The sequence below is a fragment of the Seriola aureovittata genome, chromosome 15 (genome assembly GCF_021018895.1).
Source record: "Seriola aureovittata isolate HTS-2021-v1 ecotype China chromosome 15, ASM2101889v1, whole genome shotgun sequence".
NCBI classification, from domain to species: Eukaryota; Metazoa; Chordata; class Actinopteri; order Carangiformes; family Carangidae; genus Seriola; species Seriola aureovittata.
The window spans coordinates 17,476,407-17,482,406 of record NC_079378.1 but is presented as its reverse complement, the minus strand read 5'-3'; positions in this window follow the sequence as shown (position 1 = coordinate 17,482,406).

Genomic DNA, 6,000 nt, shown 5'->3' with positions numbered 1-6,000 from the left:
ATCCACTCTCTGAGACAGAGTTAGGCCTCTACTCACAACAACTCAAAGACATTTAATATCAATTCTCAGAAGCTCCTGTTTTTTTTTTTACAGAATGTATCTGTTCCGAGCTGGATTAGAAACACAAGGATAGAGCAAACCAGAGAGGTGGATGCAACCAGAAGCAACGCACATAACGCACTGAATACTCTACATTTAACTGTACCTCACATAGACACTGAGGATCATTGGTATACACAGGGTTGCACCGTGTACCCTTGGCTCACAGTTTTTTCTCTTTCTACAACCATCCCCCACCTATGTACCTCTGCCTCCTGGATCAATAAACAGAGGTCACATAGATTAAGGAGAAGTCTAATTTTATTTTGTAATTGCACCAGATAGCATGTAGTTGGCATCCAGCTGTGTGTAGTGAAGTCAAGTAGCAGAATAGCAGAGGATGCAGATTTCCCCTCTGCAGGTTCAAAACTGGACATTTAAAAAAACAAAACTAGGCATGCAGGCACGTTTCTAAAGAAGAGAGGGTACAATTATCTGATTTGGGCATGAACGTAACCATGTCATTATAGCAAATTACTGTTATGAGTGACTAACACACAACGTCTCCACCATGAACACATCCAGTGCAGGGCAGCCCTTTTTTTTCTGCACAGCTGGCCGCTGTCTCATAGCATTATTAGAGGGGGGAAGGTGGAAAGCAGGAGATTTATATTGACATTTAGGGGTCACAGTGTAGAGGCTGAGTGTCAGCACAATGAACGGAGTGTTTAGTGGCCAATATCACACTGAAACACAGCACCTCCAAGAGGACTAAACCACACACTACAGTTCACATGTGTTCAAGAATGCATGCATAATGCTGATTATCAGGTTGTCATCAAGCATCAAGTTTCCTCTGTACCATGTTCACACTGTACAGATGGGTTAGGGTTTTCATCTCACCACAGAAACGGTACTGGGCTCAAACTGATGCTGTAGGATAATGTATGTTGGGATTATATACTTGTATAAGAAGAGAAGAAAGACAGTGTAAATAATCCTATACAGTGGTCGCCTGGCACAGATTTAATTCACAGAGTGAAAGTGGGAAGAAGGTGGTGAATAAATGAAATTTTAAATAGATGTTTCCTGCCATGTCTCACTGGTATTTCGTCCCAAAGGGTCAGACACTGTTGAACCACCTGTAGTCTTAATCTAGACTTCTTTATTCATCCACACATCTCATCATCACACCTCCCACGGCTCACTACTGCTGATCTGTGGTTGTGTGTATGAGATGTCTAGATAAAGGGGTGATCCGGCACACTGGTTCCAGATGTTGTCCGTTTATTAATTCAACATTGTACATGTAGTCACAAGTTTGAGCATGCAAGGCCTTTTCTTGAGCAATTGTACTGATGGTTGTTTTTCCATTTTCTGTCCCGTCCTGTTCCATTAAGACGAGAGCAGAATGACACCTTGTATGCATGAAATGTTTTGAAAAAAGTGAAAGGAAACTGAAATAATAATAATTCCCTGTCAACTAACTACTCAGTCTGCAGGAACCCAGTTTTGAGGACCTACAGTGAACACTTGCATTAGCTTTTAGTTTTACACAGGAGCCATTATAGAAATATGAAAATATAATCATGACATTAGTCCCATGCCTAGTACATTGAATGAAGCCAATATATGATCAAAGATTAAAATGTTAAGCAGCATCCTGAGCTTGCCTCAAAAAATTAAGATTTAAGGATTTTATGTGAAGCTTCAACTACAAAGTAAATCGTGCACATTAAACAAAAGAATATATATTAGCATCATGTCTTTTTAAGGCTGTTATTTTGCTATAAATAACTGAAACAAAATATATTATTTTACAATTTTTTTCCCATGGCAAAGACAAGATGTTGACAAGTCATAAGAGTCATAAAACAAAACTGTGACTAAATCTCCATACAATATCATTGATGTCATTGAAAAGATGTGACAATGTGTCAATACAGACACATTGATCATCTGATCATTCTACAAGCAGAACTGTGAGGGAATCAAGTAATCTATGTATTAACTGATGGAACTGTTCCATGTTTCCACCACTCTTCTTACTGGCATCACTTTGCCAAACACCTCTACAAGAGACACACACACAGATCGAGCTGCACAAGCGAACTAGAACAAGATGGCAAGACCACTACATGAACTCAATGTTGAAATGACCCCTGAAGAGAGAAGGATATACATCAGAAAAGAGACATTTAAAGAGAGAAATGGAGATGGAGAGAAGAAGAAGTGTTGCTCTAGAGGAGCTTCAGAACAGCAGGAGAGAAAAGGAGGAAAGAGATAAAGAAGATGAAAGACTGAGAAGGCAGAAGGAAAGAGCTGAAGAGGAGAGGAGGAGGCAGGAGGCCAAACAAAGAGAGGAGGAGAAGAGGAGGGAAGATAATCAAAAGGCCATGGAGAAAGGAAAGCAGGAGTAACTGAAGACAGAGAGGCTTCAGTGGAAAAAGGTCATGATGGTGCAGGAGCAGCCCATAATGAGACCTATATACACCACAAGTGATCTGAAGAAGGCTCAGCTGAGGAGGCGCGAGGAGGCTGAGCTTTGCCATGTGCAAGACAACACCAGCTTGAAGTACCTGACCTCTGCGGTGAAGAACCAGGAGCAGGGTAAAAGAAAAGCTCACACTAAAAACTGGGTTGAAGAGCAGAGGAAGAGCTCCACCCAAATGACTCCACCCTCAGCTCCAATGCTGAAGAAAAAGAGCCTCAAGTCTCCAGCTACTCCAAAATCCACCAAGGCCCTGCACTGGCTGCAGAAGAGACTGAAGTGTGGACTCAGCTTCAGAAAGAAGCAGGATGAGGATGGTGAGAGGAAGAAGGAGGCTCGCAGACTCAGAGAGCTCTATGGACAGAGGAAATCCCGCAGCCTTTTGTCTGAGCATTTTGGTGCTTACCGCATGTCCAGGAACCACATCCTAAAAATAATCCATGCCCTGAATGGACTATGAGGTTTTGTTAATTTCAGTGGCCTCACTATGACAATGTATAAAGGTAAACTGTTTACCGTGTCCTCTGATGCTAACAATAAACTACAGAGAAAATATATTATTTGTAGGTATTTAGACATAGACCAAAGCATTGGACAAATACAAAATTTGAAAATTAGGAAGTTTCATGACAGCATAATTTGAAACTGTCTAGACAGGCCACATTAAATAGATAATAAAAAAATAACTCTGATGAGAACAGCTTGGTTGTAGTTCTAGTTAATCCATGAAATTTGATCTCTAGATCTGACAAATTTATTTTGCTACTTGGAAATTGTGTTTTTTTTAAAATTATTTATTATCAGTCATCTACAATCACCTTCTAGATGTAGTGATTTAAAATCAAATATATTGTGGAGTTGTGTATTATTAGATTCTATGGCTTGAGTTTTAGACAACATAAAACAATGCAAGTTATAGTTTATAGTCTTAAAAAATGCCCAATCAAAGCAGCCTAAAACTCTGTCTGTTGAGTGAAAATAAAATGATCCAAGGACTATGGCTAAGTCTAAATAAATTTTAAAAAATTGAAATGACTGATAGAATTATCACTATTTTAAGTGACTTCTAAAACTCTATCGACTACAGGAGTCTTTAGATCTTCACAGCAGCAGCAGCTCTGTAGGCACATCAGTGCTTTGAGCTAAATGCTAACATGCTTATAGTCAGGTATAATGTTAATCATGTTTAGCATCTTGGCTTGGCATGTTAGCATGATAGCATTTGCTGATTAGCACGAAAAAGAAAGCACTGCTGAGATTGATGGTATTGCGGGTATTTGGTCATAAATCAAAGTATTAGACAAGTTAAATATTTGACCTGATGACGGTGCTACATGAAACATTAAAGCTCACCAAAGCTAGTACAGTTCATCCTGAGGGAACGTGAATGTGTGTACCAAATTTCATGGCAACAGTTGTTGAGATATTTCAATCTGGAACAAAGTGGTGGCCCAACAGACCATCCCCAGAGCTGTACTGTTAGCATGGCTAAAATCTATTTATTTTTTGACCAAAGACAGCCCACTCTACTATTTATTATTTAGTATTTATAACTCTGAAAAAGTCAGAAAGCACGTAGACAGATTTTATGGAACATCACATATTGTTTTGGTTTTTGGACCTAAAATAGGTTTGTAGTTGAATTATTCATCCTGAGGCAGACAACATCAAAAATCCCCTCCACTTTTCTTTGATGATCTCCCCTGGTGCTCACTTATTCTTCTCCATCTGTTAAGTTTCTTTTTCTGTGAAACAGCTTCAGGTTTTACACCCTGATGACATCACAGTTTTGTGTCCACCATGCAGCTCTTTTTCAATTAGCAGCTCTCAGCGGGGCCATCAACACCCAGCGGTGTGTCCATCTAGATGAAAATAAAATGAAATCTGTTAAATGTGTCCTCAGGACGAGGTTGAATCTAGAGGTGAGTGACTATAATACATCAAATTATCCTCCCATGGAACAAAATCATATTGCTTGTTTAAAGTAGAATGTACTTGTGCTTTTATCTGTTTGTACTGGAGTGGAGTTAAAACTACACCACAGAGGAAGAAGCAATGAGAGGATGTCACCTGCTAGCTGAGCCACCAGATGTTGCTGTGGTGCAGAAACAGCTGGTAGAGACTCATAGGGGGGCTGATCAGTAGCTGGCATGAAATAGCCAATAAATAAATAAATAAATGAATAAATGAATAATTGCTGGATTTCTACCTTCCTGCAAACATAGCATTTTGGAGACGCAAAGCACAATGAGCAAACTCCAAAAAGAGTGAGTAATGCTAGTTATGGTAGAAAACCATCAAGTTCAGGCCAGGTTATAAGGCAAAGTAAAAAAGATTACATCTTATCACTTTGACATAAGAAAGTTCTCAGGGTGAAAAACAAAGAAATGCTGACTGTGTTTTCCCCTCATTCAGAGCTCACTCACATGTGGAATTTTTCATCTGTGTGTATCTTCACCGTTTACAGGTTTGCTGGATAATGGTTCACATATTCCCACGCACACACACAGCTATCTATCATCTGGTTGAACATGAACTTTCCTCCAAGTCACACCCCTCTAGCTCCCCACCCACCATGTCAACCAGTTCACGGTATATTCACTAGATAGGGTCTGTTGCCAATGGAAAGCCTTTACTTTGATAGTAATACCAAAGTCCAAAAACACTCCATTACAACTAAAACTAAACATTTTTAATTAAGTATCAAAAATAAAAGCATTCATTATGCAAAATGGCCCATTTATGAGTTTAGATATTTACATGTAAGCAGCAATTTAATGTGTTAGCTGGTCAAGTTAAAGTTATTTATTTTATATATATACTGTATCTTAAATTATACAAAAGTATTATATATTGTAAGCATGCTATATACTGTATGTCTCTTAATCTACAAAGTAACTAGTAACTATGGCTGTCAGCTGAATGTGCCTCTGAGATGTAGTGGAGAAGAAGTGTAGACATATATAGAAGTACCTTAAACTGGAAGGATACTTTCGTATAAGTATTTTCTTCCATTGGTCATTGCAGACTGCATCACAACTTCATCTTCAACTTCATTTGAGGCTCAGATAAAGCCATTTTGCATGAGAAAGTAATGGACATAAATGTAATATCAGTATAGGGTCCAAGGATGAGTCTCAACACCAGATGAGGTTGCAACAAAAATGAAGTATTGCTATAAAAATACATATATACATCCATCTGTTCATGGATACTTAAATATCAAACTAGAACATTTGTTGGTTAATCAATTTGACAATTGAAAAAAATGTATCTAACAACTTTGATAATCCATTAATTGTTTATATCTCTTAAAGCGGAAATGCCAAAAATTCTCTGGTTCCAGCTTCTCATTTTTGAATGTTTGTCTTTTTCTTTGTGTTCTTGGGCTGTCCATTTCAATATTTCAATTAACATTTTTAAATGATTTCTAACATTTAAGTACTGACTAGTGCTTAAAAGTACTTAAA